This window comes from Sapajus apella, unplaced genomic scaffold (genome assembly GCF_009761245.1).
Source record: "Sapajus apella isolate SASKATOON/1434 unplaced genomic scaffold, GSC_monkey_1.0 scaffold31, whole genome shotgun sequence".
NCBI lineage: Eukaryota > Metazoa > Chordata > Mammalia > Primates > Cebidae > Sapajus > Sapajus apella.
The window spans coordinates 19,458,206-19,483,725 of NW_022436971.1; the positions used below are offsets into that span (position 1 = coordinate 19,458,206).

General features: G+C 42.6%; 1 protein-coding gene and 1 pseudogene across 9 annotated transcripts in view; both read right to left on the bottom strand.

Annotated features, from left to right (window-relative positions):
* Positions 1–25,520, bottom strand: part of LOC116562075 — a 102,408-nt gene that overhangs the window by 41,335 nt on the left and 35,553 nt on the right. For 4 of the 8 annotated variants that reach the window (XR_004273748.1, XR_004273749.1, XR_004273747.1 and 1 more), the window contains 2 exons: positions 10,103–10,760; positions 2,254–2,399 (listed from right to left, as the gene is read on the bottom strand). The gene's annotated coding sequence lies outside the window, so the exon portion shown is untranslated. The other 4 variants (XR_004273750.1, XR_004273752.1, XR_004273751.1 and 1 more) reach the window with 4 other exon arrangements.
* LOC116562074 lies at positions 6,134–8,869 on the bottom strand (annotated as a pseudogene). The gene has a single exon (XR_004273745.1). The product of XR_004273745.1 is annotated as an uncharacterized LOC116562074 (transcript).

Here is a 25,520-nt window from a genome sequence, read left to right on the forward strand (position 1 = left end):
ATGCTTCCGTAGTCAATGGCTGTCGGTATTTACCTCAGCCTGGAATTTCCTTCCCAAGACACCTTCCTGGGTCGGCCTGGGCCAACACATGATTCAGGTTACAAGGTCTGCAATAAGCTCTGGTAACAGCCATTGTTCCACAGTAACTGGCTCTCAGGGACCTGTTAAAGGACACCCATGCTTGTTTCTCTAGAAGATTCCAGAGCTCTTCATACCATAATGGGTCCCCCCCGGCCAAGACTAGAAAAGCCAAGTGAAATCCCCTATCTGAATCTCTTGCTTTTGCTCTTGATGAAGAGCCATCCTTTTCTCCTCCTATCCCTTCCGTATCACCACTGGTTAGGAATATCTACAAGGAGTTTAAATCCAGCAAAACTTTGGGTTGAGGATGTCCCAGCTTTGCCTGGCCACACCCAGGCTAGGGAGACTAAGCCATGCCTCCAGCTTCATATCTCCCTGTCCAGAGCCTCCACCCCTCCCCAGAGGGATTTAGGTAGGTGGCTTGAACCATCTGTGATCATCAACTGATCCCAAACCTGTTGTAATTATTAAAAGTTTCTGTGAGTCATGGTCATCAAAGATTATTTTTGAGTTCAGAAATGTCCTAAATGTGGGACCCTGTGACACACCGTCATGTGACACTTTCCATGGCCTCAGACACTGACCATTGATGCAACTTCCCAGTAGGATGTGTCAGGTAAGGCTCAAATCTCTATCCTCAGCCCAGGCCTCTCGGTTGTGGAAAACGCCTTGGATTTGGGCGAACTAGTCACTTCCACAAAGGCAGAGGCTTCATTCCCACGCCTACTATGAATCCTATGCTTCAGGTGACAAGTCCTCATTCCTTGTCCCCAAGGACAAGGTTCTGGCAACATGGACCCCGGTGCCATTCATTTCCACTCCAGAGGAAAGCTGTGGTTTCTTAGAAATTCACACGTGGAAATGGGGCCTTCGCATCAGCTTCCACCTCCTTTCTTCTTTGGGAAAATTCATCTTATGGTCAAATTCCAAATAACTTCAGAAGAAAGATCTATGAAGATCTATGAAGGCCCAGAAGATCGATGCTGGGCCATGATTCCTCCCAACTGAGTAAAATCGGATCCTAATTTCTCTTCAACCTCCTGGCTGCAAATTTATCTCAATCATGTATTCAGCCATTCCTCCTGGACTTGAACACAATTCCCGAAGTATCTGTAGAGTCCAGACATCAAAGGGAAAGTTCCCTGTTCTTCGGCTCCAACTGTTCCCACGGAGGTACTCCCTGTCTGTTTTAGATAAGCTGACTGAGCTCAGTTTGGACACAGGGACATGTTATCACTGTTCCCAAGGACATGACACTCAATATCCAGGGTCCTTGCATTTTCATGACCTTTGTGTACATGGGGCCATCTTGTCCCCGGGCCTTGGGGTACAACAACCACAACACCATCAACAACAAGCACGCCCCCTGCATGCCCACTGCCTGGCTGCTCTTCTCTCTTATCATGGAAAACTTCATACCATGACTCTTCCCTCCACTGGCAGCGTCCAGACTGTTTTCTTTCAGAAAACCCAGTCTTTCACAGATAATGGTTTGCCGTGTCTCCTAGTGGCCTGGACACTTCTGCTTTTGATCCTGTGACCCAAAAACATGAGCAACCCAAAGGCAAGAGAGCACATACACTTGGTCACAACTGAGGGAGAAAAACTTGACAGCATCTCAGGATCTTGTTTTACACGTATTGGTATTAGCGTCGTGTCTGTATTCGGTCAATGGGCTCTTGGTAAAGGAGCCTATCTTTGCTCTCCTTCAAGCCTGTTAACAGAAGTGCAAACGTTGAAGAACGTGGCATCCATGAGCGCAGGGGGCCAGTGGGGGTGTGAGACAGTTGGGACAGGGTTGGTTATCCCTTGCCTAGTTGTTCACTTGAGAGTAATTTACATGATCTTGGTTTGTGCTTTGACTTCTTGGGAGCTCTCTTCTACCTGGAGTCTCATATTAGGTGAGATGGCTGCAAAAAGGCAACGTTTCTTTACAGAGCTTGCTGGCCACTGGTAAGCCAGACTACGTCTCTTCCTTTAGCTAGGATTGCATTTCTATTCTTTTCAGAAATTAACAAAGTGTAAGACAGTCAGATCTCAGCATATAATCTCAATTCTTGTCATCAAATTATCTTGCATCACTTACAAGAGTCATCCCAATATTATATCTGCATTTTCTCCTCTGATAACACATGACTTTTCTGTACAAGAAAGTGTTGACCTAGGTCTTACCTTGACAAAAGCTAGCTCAAGAACTCTGAGGGCCTCAGGAGGTGCAGGAGGGACAGTAAAGCCTGCTGACGGGATTTTGGGTGGACCAGCAACTGGAGCAATGGTGGGGAAGGCCTAGAAATCATTCCCTTCTGAGACCAGACAGCCTAAGGAGAAACCAGAAAAATACATCACATACAAAGGAGGCAGCAGTGCTGTCTCCATAAATCGCAGCCTGTGGGCCTTTTAATGTGTCAGCGTAACCCGCCGTTAACCATATTTAATTGCTATCTACAGTAAGTTTCGTAGATCATTACCATACCAGTCATTTTTCAAAGATCCTTGTTAGCACAGGACTAGCAAACACAATGAAAGACGTGACGGGACATGGCTAGAGAACTGCTGTGGAGAGGGAGCTCCTGCAAGCCAGCCAGCTCACAGAGGAAAGCCCCTCTGTTTCTACTGGCACCATAATAGAAATCCACCGTGCAGGCTGGGCTGTTTCCACTGCAGTTCATAAGCCAAGAGCAATGGGTGACTAAGGTACTCTGCTGGTTTCCTCTCACCAGCACACCTGGTTCCCTCACACGCTGAGGTGATGTCCACGGTGCCTGACTAGAGCAGAAAAGATCTGATGCCACCGAAGTCCACATGTGAAGTGCCTGAAAATATCACCTTCCTACGAACACTTAAGCTGGCAATCCATCCATTTGGCAGGTACATGTGTGCTGTGAGCCCACCCGGGACCAGACGCTATGCTAGGACACTGAGATTCAAGGTCAAGGGAGGCACAGTCCCCATGGACCCTGCAGCTAGGGACAGAGCCAACAGACAGGAGACAGTCCAGTCCAGCTCACTTGCTCTCTTTCGGTGACTTTATTTTCCATTTTGTTGTTACTTTTTTTTCAAGTCTCGTGTTGGAATTTGGATTATGTTACTTTATTTTTTCCTTTAAGATGCTTTTTGGATAATCAAAGGTCCATTTTAATCCCTCTGTTACCTGCAGCTCCTTAGAGGTGAATTCTTTTATGGAGTCTGCTCGCCCTCATGATGAGTCTCCACAGGTGCTGTGGGCTCACCTTCCTTAGGAATCAGTCTCAGAAATGCCTTGGGTTCTGGGGCAATGATTTTTGTGCTAGGATTGAGGCCTTTGGGTTACAATCTGTTCCAGATCAGCTTTTACCTTCAATTCCTGCTCAGATTTTCTGAACAGCACAGACAGTGTGAATTGAGCCCCCTCACATCAGCCACATTTGGGGTGCTGACTCTATTGTATGACTCCTGTTTCACCCCAGGCCCAGGCCCAGCATGAGCTTTTGAGATGCATTTCTTGCTACAGAAGGCTAAGCACTGCTAGTTTCTATTCAGAGACACAGGGACTCTACCCTGGTTCCTGGCTTTAGAAAGTTGCTCATTCTGACATTCATTCTACACATCTGCAGGCCCCAGACACCCCCAGGCAGACGTTAGGTTCTCACTCCCTAAGATGTAGCTTTCATCGCAAGAACTCATAAGATTCTGTCCTCTGGCATGAGAAAATATAACTTTTTGTGCTTTTTAAGTATGCCTGTGTGATCTTTTAAATGATCTTTTCTTGATACTATGAGCATTAGGTTAATAGGTTCAAATGTAACGCATCTTTAAAATGTGCCATACATGATCCAGTCTTTCTCTGTGTTTGGAGTGGGGAGCTGCAGGTGAAAGGGTGTGTTCCACACTGCCCCACCCCTATCCTCATCACACAATTCACCCTCTACCTTAAAACAGAGAACCTGGACCTTCGACAGGAAACAAGCCAGACAGTCACGGGGCCAAACTCAAATCAAATGTAAATATTTAACTTCCTACTGTTAAAAGCAGAGTGGGCCCGCAGTCACTCCCAAAGGAAAAGGCACAATAGTGTGTCAGGAGCACTGGCCTTATGGCTTCTCGAATGTTGGCTTATGTCAAGTGAAGACCACTGGCTTTGGGCTCTGATACTCCAGGAGAATCCTAGTTTCAGGCCCACATGTTGTGTGACCCTTGACCCCTCCTTTGGTTCTCATGTGCTTCAGTCTCCTAAGCCATGCGAAAGGGACGTAGGATATCTCCAGGGAGCAGAGCCGAAGGCTGGGGGGTTTATGTAAAGCAGCTGCACTACATCCGGCGCTTAGAATGGGCAAATAAAAGTGGTTTAGCTTCTCCTTCATGGGAACGAAGACTAGAATGGTTGGTATTCTGGCTCCCCTGAAACTGCGCTGCTGAGCTGGGCCCAATCTCTAGTTCAGCTCACTTCAGAAAGCCAAAGGCAGAAACCCGCAGGACCAGAGAAGGAGCTTGGCCACACAGCCCCTTCCTCCTGATGCTGCGTGGCTGGTAATCATGGTCACAGCCTGCCTGAGCAGCTGGAACAGAACTTTGTTGGACTTTTGAAGACAGCCTTTCAGAAAAATCACCCGGTAAAGGGGCAAAGGCACGTGTTTTGTAATTAGACCAATTGGGTTTCCTAATCAGGCAAGCTGTTTATCCTGTGGCCTTGGCAACAGGCTGACCTTCCTCTTACAGAGTGGATGGCGCTGCCTGGTCCCAGAGAAGTGCTGTGAGCACCCGGGCATGGATTACAGTGCTTAGCACAAAGTACTATTAAATGCGAATCTCTCTTCTAAAACTATGTTTCAAAAAGCAGTAATTCATTCCAAGCAAGGCTTTCAGTTTAGGTAAATCAAGTAATCATAATTTCCCTAGAACTTTTTTTTCTACTGTGAAAGCTTTAATTTTTGTCTATTTTGTTTTATTTTATTTTGAGACAGAGCCTCACTCTGTCACTCAGGCTACAGTGCAGTGGTGCTATCTTGGCTCACTGCAACCTCCGCCTCCCAGGTCCAAGTGATTCTCCTGCCCCAGTCTCCCAAGTAGCTAGGACTACAGGTGCACGCCACCATGCCCAGCTAATTTTTGTATTTTTAGTAGAGACAGGGTTTCAACGTATTGGTTAGGCTACTCTTGAACTTCTGACCTTGTGATTCACCCACCTCAGCCTCCCAAAGTGCTGGGATTACAAGCGTGAGCCACCGCTCCTGGCTTGTCTTTGTTTTTTATTGATACATATTAGATGTGCATATTTTGGCAGTGTATATGATAATTCAGCACATTCACATAATCAGATCAGGGTAATTGGGATATCTGTCACCTTAAATATTGATACTTTTCTTGATACTAGGAGCATTAGGTTAATGGGTACAAATGTCCAGTTCAAGAAAAATAAAAAGACCTAGTCTTCAGTACATCACGATGATTATAGTGAACATGAACCAGTTGTACATTTCAAAATTGCTACAAGAGAGTACTTCCAACACCTTTTTTGTTTGCTTACTTTTTTCTGAATTCTAATAAACTGATATTTCAGCCCCTGCAGTAGCCAAAATAATGCCTTCCCCAAAATGCACTTCAGGAATGTGACCTCAATGTTGTAGTCTGCAGAACCTGCTCTTGGTGTTTGCAAAAGAAAAGGTGTCAGGCCCGCCACAATTCCTCCTCCTCGCAGGTGAGTCAGGGTCCTGGAGGACAAAATAGCTTGGGCGCTCTAGTGAACTCCTTCCACCAGCCCAGCCTTGACTCCGATTCCAGCTCACAGCTCACAAGCCCCACCGCCGAGACAAAATTCTTCAAATGCTCATTTTTTTTTTAAGACAGAATTTTGCTCTTATTGACCAGGCTAGCATGCAGTGGCACAATCTCAGCTCACTGCAACCTCTGCCTCCTGTGTTCAAGCAATTCTCCTGCATCAGCCTCCTTAGTAGCTGGAATTACAGGCATCCACCACCACACCTGGCTATTTTTTTTAGTATTTTTAGTAAAGACAGGGTTTCACCACGGTGGCCAGGCTGGTCCCGAACATCTGACCTCAGGTGATCTGCCCACCTTGGCCTCCCAAAGTGTTGGGGTTACAGGCGTGAGCCACCGCGTCCAGCCTAATGCTCAGGTTTTTATTTCTTGTATATGTCAAGTGAGGACAATAAGAATTACTTCATAATGTTGTTAGAAGCTGATGCATATAAAGCATTTATAAGAATTTTTGGCACCCAGCAGATGCTCAGAACTTTCAGCTCATAATATTAGCATTGCTATAAAAATAACATTAATAAAAACCAATAACATTAATATTGTGAGAAAGTCATAAAAATATACATCAAAAGATATTAATAATATACAATGACTTTCCCATATGCCATTTGTATGGCCAGAAAGCCAGATACAGCTCCTGGCTTCCTCCTGCTATTCATACGGCATTGCTTAGATGCAAACTTAACTGAAAGAACCACTTAATAGGTTTGTCACTCTAAGCAAATGCTAGTGTTCAAGAAATGTTCTCAGGTGATTTAAAACACAGTCCAGAATACCTGGTTATGTTTTTTCAAATGTTTGCAATGCAAGGCCTGCCTCTGTGCTAAGCTCCCAGAGAGAACGTTTATATTAGATGCAGTTTTTCCTATTAGCAATGGAACATATGCATTTGCAGGCCGACTGGCAGGATCTATTATTATAGGCGAAATCTCGTAAACAAAACATAAATGTAAAGGAGTGTTTGTACTAGCTGCAAATGGGCTACTGGTTTGACGCTACAGGGTAAGTTGTTAGCAGGTGACATCAGACTATGGATTAGTTAGGGTAACATTGTTAACCGAGAAACCGGAGATCTTGGCACTCCGTGAAGGCTAGACTCCTTCCTCTATAGAGCTGTTTTCTCCCCAAAATCTCAACTTTTCCCTGGACTGAGTCAGGGTCTCTGAGGATAGGACCTGGCCATGTGTATTTTGCACAAAGAATTCAAATTTGGACTTCAGGACCCAATTTTGCACATGGGAGTTAGGGTCAGAGAGATAAAGTAGCTTGCCAGCAGTCACCCATCTCATTAGTGTCACAGCAAGAAGTGGAACCTATGGGCTGTTGGCCCCTGGTCTGCAGCAGTTTCTGTAACACTAGTAGATAGGAAACACAGAAAGTGAGTCCTTGGAGGTGTGCACCCCAACAGGACCGAGCCTTTGGGAGGGAGTGGAGGACAGCCCGGAAGAAACGTCTGCGGTGGCCTCTGTGTCTCAGTTTTAGGAGGGGAACCCCACTGCCAGATGGTTCAGGTGATGGTGGCCGCTTGGGAGTGTGGTGGTGGCTGGGGAAGGCGAAGGCAATTCCCTCACGAGACCTGCTAAGGAGAGCAGCTGACAACCCTGCCGCCTTTGTTGACTCTTTCTTGACGGATTGAGGATAAGGGGATGTAACTGCAGCCACCAGCATGGAGATTCCCTGGATTCTTAAACTCACAGTTTATTAAGGACATAAAGGGCTCTTCATGTATTCTAATGCCCCAATTTCACAGGAGAAGAGACAGTCTCAGGGAAGGCGGGTGGCTTGTTCTGTTTCAATCAGCCAGTGGCTGGCAGAGTTGAAACCAGAACTCAAGTATTACGACTCCAGTTCTGTAGCTCATCCATCCCACGAAATAATTATAATAGCATGTGCTCATGTGGCCAGGGCATGCCCTGTAATCACTGCCATAGATAGGGATGGATGATACCCACTGCCTCTAAAGCATGCAGTCCTATTGTCTGCTTTCTGGAGCACCAGGGTCAGAACCACCTGGATCTGTGCTCACATGCAGAGTACTGGGTCTGCCCCAGAGGTACTGACTCAGAAACTCTGCAGCAAGTGACAGCTGGGTACTCCACCGTCTCAGAAACCCCAAGATAAAGTTCTAGGGTATTGCGGGACTCTGTTGAAGAACAGAAGATATGCAAGAAAGACTGACCTAAATGTGGCATCAGTTATTTCACTGAAGAATCATCAATTGAGTGCCTACTGGTTTATAGTGCCCACTGTCCACTATGCTGGAAACAGAAATCCACAAGCCAACCACATTCCAGCTGTGAAGAAATGCATCTGGACAGCCATGGAAGACCCTGGCTGCCTGGTACCCGGGCTGGGGTGTGTGCCAGGGCAAGAAGGGAATGGATGTCAGAGAAGAACAACTCTTGATGGTGCCCAGGAAGGGCAGCTGCTCCTCGGAAGCAGTGCTCGTGGAGCCACGTTGCCATGGATACAAACAGTGTCTGGTTACTACAGGAACACTATTGTTAGGATGGTTCTGAAATGTTTTTGTCCCGAAGGTGGAGACCTGACCAGACCAAATGACTCTTGGCTGAGGTGGCTAACCCTCTACTCATATGGTGTCTTAGGGCAGCAGTGCAACCTCAAAAGACATTAAATAAGACCAAAGTATGGAGACAATAAAAAGATCAGGGGTTGTCAGGGGTTGAGGGGGCAGGGGAATGAGGGAATAAATATCAGTGGAGCACAGAGGACTTTAGGGCAGTGAAACTCATCTGTGTGATACTACGGTGGTGGAGCCATGTCATTATACATTTGTCCAAAAGCCTGGAATGTTCAACACCAAGAGTGCACCCTGCTGTCAACGAGGAACTCGTTGTGACGGTGACGTGTCAGTGTAGGATCATCACTTATAAAAAGTGTACCACTCTGGGAAGGAATGCTGATGATGAAGGAGGCAGGGCATGTTTGTTGCAGGGGCAGGAAGAATACGGAAAATCTCTGTACCTTCTACTCGTTTTGCTCTGAGCCTAAAAGGGCACTAAAAAGCTTCTTTTTTCTTTTTTTTTTTTTCGTGACCGCTCTGTCACCCAGGCTGGAGTGCAGTGGTGCAATCACGGCTTACTCAATCTCAGCCTTCCAGGTAGCTGGGACTATAGGCATGCACCACCACACTTGGCTATTTTCTTAAATTTTTTAGAGACTGAGGTGTCTCTAAGCTGGTTTTGAAATGTGGCCTCAAATGATCCTCTCACTTTGGCCCCCAAGTGTTGAGTTTATAGACATGACTCATGGTGCTTGACCTTAAAATGTCTTTCAAAAAAATAAAGATTTCTGAGGTGTTTATTTAAAATATGTTGTCTCACAGTGTGTAAAAGTTATATCATCAAAGTCAGCTTTTGATAAACGAATGCTGCCAGATTGATTAGAAATTAGGGGAAGGGGTTTGGGCTTTGAGTTTGTCACTGAATCCAGTAAACTCAGAGAAACTACCACCTCTCTCTAAGCCTCTAATCACCTGGATTAGGAAAGAGATATGTGGGCTGCTAAAATCCCTTCTTCAAGCTCTGATGTTCCAGGACAAGGATAATTGCTGATTAGAAAAAAAGAAAAAAAACAGAATCTCACAGACTGCAAAAGCAGAACAGCACAGTTTCCACAAAGCCATAAAAACGTACTTTTTGAAACATAACAGCTGAGCACATGCAACAGCTCAAGGTCCATAACTCAGCATATGCAAAGTTCGTAAATTAATGTAATAGGAGGCAGGGTAACATCTGTTCTGTAGTACCCAGCATTGGGGATTTGGATATTTGAGAAGAGGCTCTGCACATAGTAAAGTCAGCCTAGGAACATGTGAGCTGTATTTACAGTGAAAAGGTCTGCATCTCTAACTATACACATCTGCTCCCAGACAGCTGAGACGGGGGGTGCAGACTCCACAGAAGGGAAAGCCCCTCCCGGGGAAGCAGCTTGCTAACACATCAGAATGGAACCATCTGCCCTTCCCACTGTGTGCACTCCACCAGCACCCATTCGTGCTTACCAGCCGGCAGCCTACCCTGGCCCTGGCATGTGCCTGTCCCCAGTGGGCAAAGCCATGACAAAGCCACTGCTGGTCACCATTAGTGGTCAAGTCCCACGATGGTTATTTGAGGAATGTTTGCTTAATTTTATATCGAAGTAGTACTTTCTTCTCCCTCTGGGAAAAAACAAACAGATAGTATCTTGGAGTAATGAAGAACATAATCAAGTTTATATATGGGCCACAAAGAAACTGAATAGTTACCTCCTACTTAAAAGAGTATCCTGAGCCACTGCGAAGTGGTCCTTTTAGTCCATGGTCTGCAGTTGAAATGGCAGCATTACCAGAGAAGAGCTATAAAAACATGCATGCTGAGTTGCTGCTGCATCCTCATTGCCCAAGACAGGGAAGGAGGAGGAGATGAGAAGGGTTGAATTGGCTCTCTGACATGCCAAAGAGATGAAGTGGTCTCCCCCAAAGCTCTGAGGGCTTTTGAGAATTGGACGTCCACTGGTATTTCAAAATCATGCTGTGTATCCATAATTCCCAAGACAATTCACAGGGGTCCAGAGTCAAAATCTCTGCTCTCAGATGCCACAGTTGTGCCTTCTCAGCAGGCTTGGCAAACACCTTCACAGCCTCAAAACTGAGCAGCCACTATGACAAGTGATAGGATTCAGCAACCACAAAAGGAAAAAGCTAAGCTTTGAGGCTGAGGACCAAACTGGTTAAAAATATGGTCACTCTCAGGGTCAGTAAGAGAGAAATATGGTAAAAGAAAAATTGGTGAATACAGAGCGCAAATCAGCAGACATAACTTGGAAGGGCAGGTAATCCTAAGGTAGAGGCAGACACATCTGCAAGTGGCTTCCTCCAGCCTGACACCGGACAAAGTGTTACTTTCTCCCATTTACTCTTTCTCCTGTTTATTGAAAGGGAAGAAAGGAAGAAAAACAAAATGTTAGTAGTTGACTGTGTGTTAACACTATTTTGGACATTTCCCTAAATTATATAATTGAATATTCACAACTCTCTCGGATGAGTAGATATTAATATAATTATTTGCATTTTACCAATAAACTCTAGTAAAATGTAAATTATGAAATACCTCCAGAGATATTATGTCGCTTGCTCAAAGACAAAATAGCTAATAGACAGCAAACCCAAGCTTTAAGCAAGTTCTATCTGAAACCCTTTTCTCTCTTCCCTAAGGTACACTCAATTGATGTTTGATCCTCCCATTTATCTTGTTTCATGAAAGAATGGTCTAAGTCCATAACTTCTTCCCTATCCAAGAGGGAAATAAACAGTCACGAGATCCCCTGGGATCTTCCAGAAGGTAAGTCAAAGCTCTGTGTATTCCTAGCTCCATTGCTGCCAGATCCCAGAGATCGTGGGATGGGTGTTCTGTCTCTGAGCTCCACCCATTTAAATTTTACCAGATTTAAAGGTGTCACTCTGATAAACTCATCTCTATGGCCTTTCCTTTTAAAAATTGATTTTTTTTAAGAACAGTTTTATATTTTAAAAATATAGAGAAGTAACTCCCCATTATGGAAAACTGGTAAGCAAGAGATCCCTAGTGGTTCACATTCCCACCAAGGGCTCTTGCAATCCTAGCCATGGGTGAGCCCCTTGGCCCTTGTGGACCCTTAGACTGGTATAAAGAGCTGCCTGCCATCAATGTGATGGCATTGTCTCAGGGAGAGAGTTTGCACTGTGTGTCAAACACCCCCAACGTCCAAGTAACTGCAACATGATGCCATTCTGAGAAGCTCAGTCCATACAAGACTACATCCCGCCCTGAGGACCAACAGCCCCTGACCTTTCACATACCTGGAGCCCCACTGACATTCCCCTGCATCCACCCACAGGGCTGCAGCATTGCAATGCTGGCTGGACACAGTGGCGTGGCTGGACCAATAGCACTCTAACCCACACAGCGTCCTACACTCTGGAAAACGGGTGGTGCAGCACAGCAGGAGGCTGCCTTGGGAACAAAGGAAGTGTGTAATCCCCAGAGTTTGAAAGCTGCCTGCCGTGGACCACTGCCACTGACAGCAGCCCAGTCTCCTCCAGTGGCAGGGTGGTCACGTACCTGAATGTGCCTTTAGGGGACTTGGATACCAGCCCAGCCACCGGCCATCCACCACGGGCATCTGTGCAAGCCACATGGGGGTTATGAGTTGGCCCACCACCGCCACTGCCACTACCAATGCCATGCACATCACCCAGGGCCCAAGGACTAGCACCCGCAACCCACCAGTGGTACCAGTGGTGCACAAGGACCAGCCCTCCTGGAGTCCCCATCCCCAGGAAAGTCTTGGCATAGCCTCCAATAACAACTGCCACCTAAGCCACTGAGGAATTCACAGACATCATTGATGTTGATTACAGTTAAAGAAATCATGCAGAGACCACATTTCTGCACCCACCCAGAGTAAAAGTGAAAGCACCCTGCCCAATGCACACTGTAGATATATCTTTATAAAAAAATATTTTCTTTTGAAAGATTCTCATCCAATCTGTAACATTGGACAAAATGTCTGGTATATCAGATGTGCAGATACCAATATAAAGACACAAAAAGTGAAAAGCAGGCTGGGTGCAGTGGCACACGCCTGTAATCCCAGCTACTTGGGAGGCTGAGGCAGGAGAATCATTTGAATCTGGGAGGCAGAAGTTACAGTGAACCAAGATCACACCATTGTACTTCAACCTGGTCAACCCCATTTCAGAAAACAAAAAAAAAAGAAAAAAAAAAAGAAAAGCAAAGCAAGAAAGCATAATACCTCCAAATTCTCCAGTAACAAATCCCAAAGAAAAGGAAATTTATAGAATGCCTAAAAAAATCAAAATAATGATATCACAAAATCAGTAAAATAAGAGAACATGGATAAATACTACAAATAAATTGGAAAGAAAATTATAACTTGAATGAAAGTTCAGCAGAGATAGAAATCATTTAAAAAACACATGCACAAATAAATCCTGGAACTGAAGAACTTAATAAATGAAAAATTCTAAAATACAATGAAGAGCATCAAGCACAATATACTGCATCAAGCAGAAGAAATTTCTGAACTTGAAGACAGATCTCTTGAAATAATTCCATTAGACAAAAAATAAAAATAAAAAATAATAAAGAACGAAAAGAGCATACAAGACACATGAGGCACCACAAAGTGGTAAAATATTTAAATTTTGGGTGTTCCAGAATGATAAGAAATGGGCAAAGGCACAGAAAACTTAACCAAAAAAAAAAAAAAAAAAAAAAGGGAAAATTTAAAATTGAAAGGGGGCCCGGGGGGGTGGGTCAATGCCTGTAATTCCAGCACTCTGGGAAGCCGAGGCAGATGAATCACAAGGTCAGGAGTTCAAGACCAGACTGGCCAAAATGGTGAAACCCCGTCTCTACTAAAAAATAGAAAAAATAGCCAGGAATGGTGGTAGGCACCTGTAATGCCAGCTACTCAGGAGGCTCAGGCAGGAGAATTGCTTGAACCCAGGAGATGGAGATTGCAGTGAGCTGACATGATGCCAATGTACTCCAGTCTGAGTGACAGAGTGAGACTCCAACTCAAAAAAAAAAAAAAAAAAGGTGAAAGGGAAATAAAGTTGTTTCTAAACAAGCAAAAAGAGATAATTTATCCCCACTAGACCAACCTTGCAAGAAATGCTTAGGGGAGTCCAACATCTGGAAGCAAAAACTCAATATCTGCTGATATGGTTTGGCTGTGTCCTCCTCAATAATCCATCTCATCTTGAATTGTGGCTCCCATAATTCCCATGTGTTGTGGGAAGAACTCAGTGGGAGATAATTAAATTATGGGGGCAGTTTCTCCCATACTGTTCTCGTGTAGCGAGTAAGTCTCACCAGATATGATGATTTTATAAAGGGTTTCCCCTTTCACTTGGCTCTCATTCTCTCTTGCCTGCTGCAATGTAATACATACCTTTTGCCTTCTGCCAGGATTGTGAGGCCTCCACAACTATGTAGAACTGTGAGCCCATTAAACTTATTTGTCTTTATTAATTGCCCAGTCTTGAGTATGTATTTATCAGCAGTGTGAGAACAGACTAACACAATAATTTGATACTGAGAGTGGGGTGCAGCTGTAAAAATACCCAAAAATGTGGAAGATATTTTGGAACTGTGTAACAGTCAGAGGTTAGTACAGTTTAGAGGACTCAGAAGAAGACAGGGAAATGTGAGAAAGTTGGAACTTCCTAGAGACTTATTGAATGGCTTTAACTAAAATGCTGATAGTGATATGGACAATGAAATCCAGGCAGAGGTGGACTCACATGGAGATGAGGAACTTCTTGGGAACTGATGTAAAGGTGACTCCTCTTATGTTTTAGCAAAGAGACTGGTTGCATTTTGCCTCTGCCCTAAGATTTGTGAAACTTTGAACTTGAGGGAGATGATTTAGGGTACCTGACAGAAGAAATTTCTAAGCAGCAAAGCATTCAAGAAGTGACTTGGGTGTTGTTAAAAAGATTCAGTTTTAGAAAGAAAGCAGAGCATAGAAGTTTGGAAAATTTGCAGTTTGATGATGTAATGGAAAAGAAAAACCAATTATTTGGAGAGAAATTCAAGCCTGGTACAGAAATTTGTACAAATAACAAGGAGCTAAAAGTTAATCACCAATACAATGGGGAAAATGTCTCCAAGGCATGTCAGAGACATTTGTGGCAGCCCCTCCCATCCAGGCCAAGGGGCCCATGCTCTGTGCAGTCTGGGGGCTTGATGCCCTGCATCCCAGCTGCTCCAGCCATGGCTAAAAGGTGCCAAGGTACAGCTTAGGCTGTGGCTCCAAGCCCCAAGCCTTGGCAGCTTCCACATAGTTTTGAGCCAGTGAGTGCACAGAAGTCAAACGCTGAGGTTTGGAAACCTCCACTAAGATTTCAGAGGATGTATAGAAATGCCTAGATGCCCAGGAAGAAGTTTGCTGCAGGAGCGGGGCCCTCTTGGAGAACCTCTGCTAGGGCAGTGCAGAAGGGAAATGTGAGGCTGGATCTCCCACAGAGTCCCAGCTGGAACTCTGCCTAGTGAGGCTGTGATAAGAGGGCCACAATCTCCCAGACCCCAGAATGGTAGATCCGCTGACGGCTTGCACCATGCACCTGGAAAAGTCACAGACACTCAATATCAGGCTGTGAAAGTAGCCAAGAGGGAGACTGTACCCTGCAAAGCCACAGGGGCAGAGCTGCCCAAGGCCATGGAAACCCACCTTTTGCATCAGAATGACCTGAATATGAGATATGGAGTCAAATGACATTATTTTGGAGCTTTAAAGATTTGACAGCTTTGCTGAATTTTAGACTTGCATGGGGCCTTTGCCTCCTTCATTTGGCCAATTTCTCCCAATTAGAATGGGAGTAATTATCCAATCAATGTCATTCCATTGTATCTAGGAAGTAACTAACTTACTTATGATTTTACAAGCTCATAAGCAGAAGGGACTTGCTTTGTCTCAGATGAGACTTTGGACTACGGCCTTTTGAGTTAATGCTGAAATGAGTTCAGATTCTGGAAGACTGTTGGGAAAGTATGATTGGTTTTGAAATGTAAGGACATGAAATTTGGGAGGGGCAAGGAGCGGAATGTTATGATGGCTTGGCTGTGTCCACATCCATATCTCATATTGAACTGTAGCTCCCATAGTCCCCGCATGTTGTGGGAGGGACCTGGGGGGAGATAATTGAATCATAAGGGTAGATTCCCCACTACTGTTCTCATGGTAGTGAATAAATCTCACAAGATCTGATAATTTTATAAGGTGTTTTTCTGCTTTTACTTGCCTTTCATTCTTTCTTGACTGACACCTTGTAAGATGTGCCTTTCACCTTCCACAATGATTGTTAGGCCTCCTCAGCCATGTGGAACTGTGAGTCCATTAAACCTCTTTTTCTTTATTCTCTTTATAATTTATCCAGTTTCAGATATTTCTTTATTATCAGAGTCAGAACAAACTAATACATCAGCTATCTTTAAAATATACAAAAATATAAGCTCACTGGTAGAGTAGATACACAAATAAGAAAGTCAAACATTATCACTACAAAAGAATATTAAATTATAAAAGTAAACAATAAAAAATGGAAGAAAGAGAATGCAAAACAACGGGAAAAATTAGCAAAATAACAGAAGCAAGACCTCACCAACTAATTAACAATATTGAATGTAACCATTTAAATTCTAAAGTTAAAAGAGTGGTTGAATAGCATAAGAAAAGACCACGCTGTATGCTGCCTACAATAAACCCAACTTCATCTGTAGAGATGCACATAGACTAAAGGTGAGGGGATGGAAAAAAATGTTCTACACAAACACAAACCAAAAGTGTACAGAAGAAGCAATACTTATGTCAGACAAAATAATCTTTAAGTCAAAAAGCATAAAAATAGACAAAGTAGGTCACAATGTAATGATAAATGGATCAATTTGGCAAGAGCATATAACAATTACAAATGTATATTTAAACATTTATAGTGTATGCCCAACACTGGAGTACCCAGACATATAAAGCACAATTTATTATGATAGAGCTAAAAAGGGAGAGAGAGATCTTAAAACAATAATAAATAGGGATTTTCATACCCACTTTCAGCATTGGACAGATCATTTAGGCAGAAAATCAGCAAAGAAATATCAGACTCAATTTGCACTATAGACAACATGAACCTAACAGCCATTTATAGAACACTTTATCCAATAATTGCAGAATATATATTATTCTCATTAGCACATGGAAAGTTCTACAGGATACATCACATAATAGGTAAAACAACAAATCTCAACAGATTTTTAGAGATCAAAGTCATATCAAGTATCTTCTCAGGGCTTTGCACAGTGGCTCCTGATTGCAATCCCAGCATTTTAGAAGACCCAGAGGGTCAGATGGCTTTGAGTTCAGGAGTTTGAGACCAACCTGGGCAACATAGCAAAATATCATCTCTATGGAAATACAAAAATTAGTTGGACATGGTGGCACACGCCTGCAATCCCAGATACTCATGGGGTGTCGGTGGGGAGGTCTGAGGCAGAAGGATCACTTGAACCTGGGAAGGCAGAGGTTGCAGTGAGCTGAGATTGCACCACTGCACTCTAGCTTGGGTAACAGAATGAGACCCTGTTTCAGAAAAGGATATTCTCAGACTGCAATGGAATAAAACTAGAAATCAATAACAAGGGGATCTTGGGAAACTGAACAAACATGTAGAAATTAAACAAGATTCTCTCGAGTGACCATTGACTCAGACAAATTAACAAAACAGTAAAAATATTATACAAACAAATAAAAATTGAAACACTATTTACTGAAATCCATGGACTATAAAAAAAAGTAGTGCTAAAAGGCAAGTTTATAGCAATAAATGCCTACATCAAAAAGGTGGAAAGATTTCATTATATCATAGCCTAACCAGGCACCTCAAGGAACTAAAAAAACATGAACAAATCAAACCCAAAATTAGTAGAAGAAAAGAAATTATAAAAATCAGAGAATAATGGAATGAATAGACACTTAAAAATAAAACGAAAGCAAATCATCAATAAAATAAAAAGTTGTTTTTTTGAAGGGTAAGTAAAACCAGAAACTGCAAGCTAATTGAACGAAGGAATAAAGAGAGAAAGTCAAATAAATAAAATAGGAAACAAAAAAGACACATTTACATTGATTCCACAGAAATACAAAGAATCATTAGAAACTATTATGAACAAGTATATGCTAAAAATTTGGAAAACGTAGGGGAAATGGATAAATGCATATATATAACCCAAATTGAACCAAAAAGAAATAGAAAGCTTGAACAGTCTCATACTGAGTAATGAGATTGAATCAGTGTATTAGTTTGTTTTCATACTGCTGATAAAGACATTCCCAAGACTGGGCAAATTTACAAAGGAAAGAGGTTTAATGGAGAACTCATAGACCCACATGGCTTGGGAAGCCTCACAATCATGGTGGAAGGCAAGGAGGAGCAAGGAACAAGTCACATCTTACGTGGATGGTGGCAGGCAAAGAGAGAGTTTGTGGAGGGAAACTCCACCCAAAAACCCATCACATCTTGTGAGATTTATTCACTATCACAAGAACAGCATGGGAAAGACCTGACCCCATGATTCAATTATCACCCATTGGGTACCCCCTCTAACACGTGGGAATTAGAGGAGCTACAGATGAGATTTGGATGAGGACACAGAGCCAAACCATATCAACTGGTAATGAAAAGTCCCCCAACAAAGAAAGGTAGAGGACCACATGGATTTTCAGCTGAATTCTACAAAACTTATAAAGAAGATCTAAAACCAGTTCTTCTCAGACTATTTCAAAAAAATTAAGAATAAGGGGATTCTTCATAACTCATTCTATGAGCCAGTATTACTGTGATACCAAAACAAGACAGGGGCATAACCAAAAAAGAAAGCTATAAGCCAATATCCTTCAATACAGATACAACAAAATACTAGCAAAATAATCCAACAACATATCAAAAAGAAAATACACCATGATGAATTGGGGTTTATGCCAAAAATACAAAGGTAGTCAACACACACAAATCAATAAATGTGATACATCACATCAACAGAATAAAGGACCAAAAAAATGATTATTTTAATAGATGCAACAAAACCTTTGATAAAATTTAACATCTCCCATGATAAAAACTCTCAACAAATTGGTCATAAAAGGAACATAACATAATAAAGGTCATGTATGACAAACCCACAGCTGACATATTGAATAAAGAAAAGTTGAGCCTTTCCACTAAGAACTGGAAAAAGACAATGATGCCCACTCTCACCACTCCTATTCAATGCAGTAATCAAAGCCCTAAGCAAAGAAACCAGGCAAGAGAAAGAAGTAAAAGGCATCTAAATTTGCAAAGAGGAAGTCAAATTGTCCTTCTTTGAGGATGAGAGAAACTCCCAACTGAGATCCGTTAAATGATATCAAGTGGGAAGAATCCCCTTTGCCAGAACCAAGGGACAAATGGGAAGTGTGCTGCAGCCACAAATACAGGAGCTGGGCACCCCAGCTTTGCAAGCAGACCAGAAGAGGCGTGGTTTGAAAGTCGTAGTTTCTGTCTTGGCAGAGAAGCCTTATGGCCTGGGGCAGTTTTCAGTTCTGATCATAGACTGCCTGGAGTCTACCTAGCTGCTGCTATTGGAACACAATGAATGTAAGACCTGCTTTGCTAGGTGCGTGGGAGCTAGGTAGGGCTTACTGCCACGACTTCTCCCCATTTCCCGTGTGGACTCTTCTGTACAGCAGAGACAACAGCTGTGTCTTGGCCACATTATCCAGTGCCCAGAAATTTGCCGTCTGATTCTCACTGGGGCTGCTGCTTGTACCTTCATGTAGACAGCCAGAATGCAGACATGCCTGACCCACCCCCCGACACCTGGTTTTACTTTTCCATCCACACTGTTAGCGTAACACAAAGCACAGAAACTTTGGGGAGCTCTATGGCCCCACTCATTTCCTGAAACATCAGAGTACCTCCCCTGGGTAACATAATAAGGCAAGCACAAATCCCACCACTATCACTGCAGCTGGTGCCCTTCTGTAAGTCCCACCTCCTGGCTGGAGGCCAACTGACACAGTGCATTATAGCATCTGCAGGCAAAATGACGCAGCATCCAGGAAGAAAAAGTCTTGTGTGTATCCTCAGCTGTCACCATTGCCTGAACCACTCTGGCTAATAAAGAGGTCTTGAGTCTGTCCATGTACCCAGTTCCTTACTCCTACAACCGGCATTTGAGAGAGCCAACACACTAAGACTATTTATAACCAAGGAATCTCACAGAGTTTATGTCACTCCCCTGCCACCCCTCCCAGAGCTGAGGCTTGCACCTGCTGCCAGGAGACTTGAGGACAGGTCACATCACTGGAGCCCTTGCTGACATATCCCAGCACCAGCTTGGAGTGCAGCAAATCCACTGTAGGGATAGACCCAGAGAAGCAGCAGGGTTCACAGTAGCCCGGCCCTCACAGAATCCTCCTTCTATGGGAAAGGGGAGTGCACAACATCCAGGGAGAACCCTGTGGGACAAAAAAGATAGGTCGTCAGGGCTTGAGTCTTAGAACTTTCCATTTGTGGGAAGTTTCTTTTAGCAAAGTCAAAGGGGTGATGCTGGGCTCAGAAAGGAAAGTCTGAAGCACTATCCCACCAGTCAGGCATCACTGGTGCTCATGAAGGATATTGTGAAGAAGGGGACTTCTTTCTCCCTCATATATCACTTCAATCATTGCTGGGGCTTCTCCCATGAGAGCTCAGTGTGGATGTGTCTGTAATCAGCCTTTCTGAAACATTTCAGGATGACTGCTTCTCCACAAGAAAAGTGCTCTCCAGGTTCAGGCTTGCACAAAGGTTAGAGTCACAATCCTTTTCTACATGAAAAATCAACATTCCTGTAGATGAAAGGAGATGGACGTCTGATCTGAATTGCTGGAACACTGGGTTAGGATTGTGACTGGGAGGTGGATTGCTTTCCTGCTGGCCTGGGAGAGGAGCTGAGGTAGCTCCCTCCCACCCCCTGAAGAGACCTCAGTGCATTTCATTGAGAGCTCCCTCAGCTGCTTCTGTCAGGATTGGGACCTCTGCCCATCACTGGGTATTGCATTTACCCACCTGTTTTAGCCACAGTTGGTGTTTACTCTTGGACAGCTCTCCTACTGGTCTGAAGCCTAAATTGTTCAACCTGATAAATAAACTACTAGGGAAAAAATAAACAAATAAAAAGTATACACCACTGGGGAAAAAGATAATCTTCAAGAGACCTCTGTCATTCAAACCCCACAGGAGACAGTGAACCTGTTCACACACTGAGGACATTGCTACCATAACCAGCACCTGATAAAGCCATCATACAAAGACCCTTTACAACCAAGAAACTCATACAGAAACTTTACCACTGGAAGCGCCAAGAGCCAAAACTAAAAACACTAAAATCACACTCTCAAGGGAAACAAGGAAATTTAAAAAATATACTGTTGAATAAAAAATAAATTTTAAAATAATTAGAAAAAACAGTTTACCCAAATGAGAAGGAATCAGAAAATAATTTTGTCAATATGACAAAACAAGATACTGTAATACCTCCAAAAGATCACACCAGCTCTCCAGCAATTGATCCAAACCAAGATGTAATACCAGATAAAGAATTCAAAACATTGCTTATTAGGCTACTCAAGAAGATACAAGAGAAAGATGAAAAGCGACACACAGAAAAATAAAAAACCAATTCAGGACATGAATGAAATATTTTCTAAAGAGATGGATATAAAAAAAAAAAATCAGATCTCCAGGAAATGAAAGACACATTTAGGGAATTACAAAATGCAATAGAAAATTTAAACAATAAACTAGACCAAGTAGAAGAGAGAATTTCAGAGCTCAAAGTCAAAGCTTTAAAATTAGCCCAATCAAATAAAAATAAACAACAATTAAAAGAATTGAACAACGGCTCTAAGAAACACAGATTTATGTAAAACAGCCAAATCTAGGAATCATTAGTGCTCCTGAGTGAGAACAGAAAGTAAAAATTTGGAAAAATATGTAGGAGTAGCTATTTTCACAAAACAGCTTTTAAAGTAACAATAGTAAAAAGAAAACATGATATGGTTTGGCTCTGTGTCCCCACACCAATCTGATGTCTAATTGTAATCCTCAATGTTGGAGGAGGGACCTGGTTGAAGGTGATTGAATCACGTGGGAGAAGTTCTTCCTTGCTGTTATCATGATAGTGAGTGAGTTCTCACTACATTTGGTTGTTTAAAACTTTAGCACTACCCTCTTCTCCCTCTCTCTCCTGCTCCACTATGTGAAGATGTGCCTGCTTCCCCTTTGCCTTCCACCATGATTGTAAGTTGTTTAAGGTCCCCCAGCCATGCTTTCTGTACAGTCTGTGGAACTGTGAGTTAATTAAACATCTTTTTTTCATAAATTACTCAGTTTCAGGTAATTCTTTATAGCAATGTGAGAATGAACTAATACAAAAGACAAAGCCTTTGTAATAATAAAGGCTTAATAGAACAAGAAAATATTATAATCCTAAATATATATGCACCTAACTCTGATGTTTCCAGATCTATGTCACAATTTTTATTAGATCCAAGAAAAGAGAAAAACAGCAACACAGTAATAGTGGGGAACTTCAACACTTCACTAATAGCACTAGGCAGATCATCAAGACAGAAAGCCAAAAAGAGAAACGTGGGACTTAAACCTCAATCTAGACCAAAATGACCTAGTAGATATTTACAGGCTATTCTACCCTAGAATTGTAGAATATATATTCTTCCCATCAGCACATGGAACATTCTCCAAGACCATATGATAGGCCACAGAAGTATTCATAAATTTTTAAATATCAAAATTATTTAAAAAGGAAGTGCACCAGAACAAGGGAGAATCCTGTGAGACAGGGTTCCCATGGAACACTCTCCAAGACAGATCATATAATAGGCCACAGAATTATTCATAAATTTTTAAATATCAAAATTACGTTAGGTATCTTTTTAGCACACAGTGGAATAAAGATAGAAATCAACTCCAAAAGTAACTCTTAAAAGCAAATACATGGAAAACAAACAATCTGCTCCTAAATGATTTTTGGGCTAACAATGAAATCAAGATGAAAATTTAAAACTTCTTCAAAATGAATGACAATAGTGTCACAGACTATCAATCTCTTTGTCATACAGCAAAGCAGTGCTGAAAGGAAACTTTTAGTGCTGAATACCTACAACAGAAAGTCTGAAAAATCAAAAGGTTTTGATTTGACAACCTAATGTCAAACCTCAAGGAACTAGAGAAACATGAACAAACAAAACCCAAAGCTAGCAGAAGAAAATACCTAACAAAGTCAAAGAACAACTAAATAAAGTTGAAACAATATATATATAGCATAAATGAAACAAAAGGTTTGTTTTTTGAAATGATAAACCAATCAATGCACCACTGGCTACATTAACCATGAAAAGAAGAGGGAAGATTCAAATAAGCTCAATTAGAAATGAAAATGAAGACATTACAACTGATACCACAGAAATACAGAACATCATTTGAAACTACTATGAAGACCTCTATGCACACAAACTAGACAATCTAAAGACAATAGATAAATTCTTGGAAAGACACAACCCTCCTAGCTTCAATCAGGAAGATGTAAAAATCTTGAACAGTGAGTAACAAGCAGTGAGGTTAAATCAGTAATAAAAAATGCCAACAATAAAGACCAGGGCCAGATGAATTCCAGCCAAATTCTACCAGACATTCAAATAAGAATTGGTACCAATCCTAATGCAACTATTCCAAAAGACTGACAAAGAAAGAATCCATTCTAACTCCTTCTGTGAAGCCAGTATCACCCTAATACCAAAGCCAGGAAAGCACATAATAAAAAAGAAAACTACAGGCCAATATCCGTGATTAAAATAGATGCAAAAATCTTCAGCAAACAGAAAACATATTACACTATTATCAAGTGAGTTTAATCCCAGGGATGCAAGGATGGCTTACCATATGCAAATCAGTAAATGTAATTCACTACAAAAACAGAATTAAAAACAAAAGAAATATGATCATCTCAACTGACACAGAGAAACCATTCACTAAAATCCATTGTATCATGATAAAAATACTTAATAAACTAGGCAGGCATAGAAGGAACATGTGTCAAAACAATAAAAGCTGTATATGACAAACCCACAACCAATGTCATGCTGAATAGAAAAAAACGTGAAAGCATTCCCCCTCAGAACTAGAACAAAACAAGAATGCCCATTTTCACCTCTTCTATTTAACATAGTACTGGAAATCTTAGAGCAATCAAGTAACAGAAATAAATAAAGGGAATCCAAATTAGAAAAGAGAAAAACAGTCCGTTTGCCAATTACATGATTGTATATCTAGAAAACACTAAAGACTCTCCAAAAAGACTCCCAGATTTGATAAATAAATTCAATAAATTCACAGGTTACAATATCAATAACACTGCTATAAATCAACAATGGACAAGCAGAGAATCAAATAAAGAACTCAATTATTTTTATAATAGCTGCAATAAAATAAAATACCTAGGAATATGCTTAACCAAGGATGTGAAAGGTCTCTACAAGAACTATAAACACTACTAAGAGAAGTAATAGATGGCACAAACAAATGGAAATGTTCATGGATTAAAATAATCAGTGTCATGGAAATGGCTATTCTGATGTGGTTTGGCTGTGTATCCACCCAAAATCTCATTTTTAATTGTAATCCTCATAATCCCCATGTGTTGATTGCTAGGCCATGGGAGTGGTTTCCCTCATGCTATTCTGGTGAGAGGGTAGTGAGTCTCATGAGATCTGATGATTTTATAAATGTCTGGCATTTCCCCCTTTTGTATTCACTGTCTCTCCTACCACTTTGTGAATAAGGTGCCTGCTTCTTCTTTGGCTTGTGCCATGATTGAAAGTTTCCTGATGCCTCTCCAGCCAAAAGGAACTGTGAGTCAATTATACATTTTTCCTTTTTAAATTACCCAGTCTCAGATATTTCTTCATACCAATGTGAGAACAGACTAATACTGTAAATTGGTACCGAGTAAGGCATTGCTACAAGATACCTGAGTATGTGGAAGTGACTTTGCAAATGGATAATGGGTCAAAGGTTGGAACAATTCAGAGGTCTTAGAAGAAGATATAAAAATGTGGTAAAGTTTGGACTTCCTAGAGACTTGTTGAATGGCTTTGACCAAAATGTTGATAGTGGGGGGGATCCGGGGAAGATGGCTGACTAGGAACAGCTCAGGATTGCAGCTCCCAGTGAAAGTGCAGAGGGTGAGTGGACGCCGCATTTCCAGATGGATTTTTATTGCCCACAGACCAGGAGATTCCCAAATGGAGGAGCCCCATGGGTTGCCAGCGCAGCTGTTTTGGCCTGCAAGGCTGCTTTGCCCATGCCCTGGCATGGCGGTTCTCTGTACAAAAGACACTGGTCTGGGTGCCCTCTTAGCTGGCAATTGGAGCCCTGAGACAGCAGAGTCGCCCATTCATCTGAAATAGCGAGCCAGGCCAGGAGATTCCTAGGAAAAAAAACTGCCAGGAATCTCAGCGCCGCTGTTTCAGCAGGCTCAGTGAGTCTCGGCACAGGCGATCCCAGCGCCTTTTCAACAGGGAGAGATGATCATTCAACAACAACAGCAAAAAAGACTCTGAGTCAGGGAGCCTGGTGATCACGCTCAGCTGGTCCCCCCCCCAAACACACACACAAACAAAAAAAACAGTAATTGAAAACGCTCTGGGTTGAGAGTTTCACAGCAAGCACAGCTGAACCTGGGACGGTCCGGCTCTGTGTGGGAGGGGTGTCCACGATTACTGAGACACTCCACCACTACGGAGGCAGTCTGACCATCGCTGAGGCAGCCCGCCATTGCTGGGGCAGCCTGCCATTACCAAGGCAACCTGCCACTACAGAGAGAGTCCGCCATAACAGAGGCTAGCCACCATTGCCAAGGCAGTTCTAACTACATCCATATAAACAGGACTGCAGGGAAGATCACAGGGCAGCTAGGCGGAGCCCACAGCAGCTCAGCAAAGCCTCTGCAGGCAGACAGTGACTAGGCTGCCTCCTCACTGGGCAGGGCAGCCCTAAAAGAAAAAAAAAAAAGGCAGCAGCACAA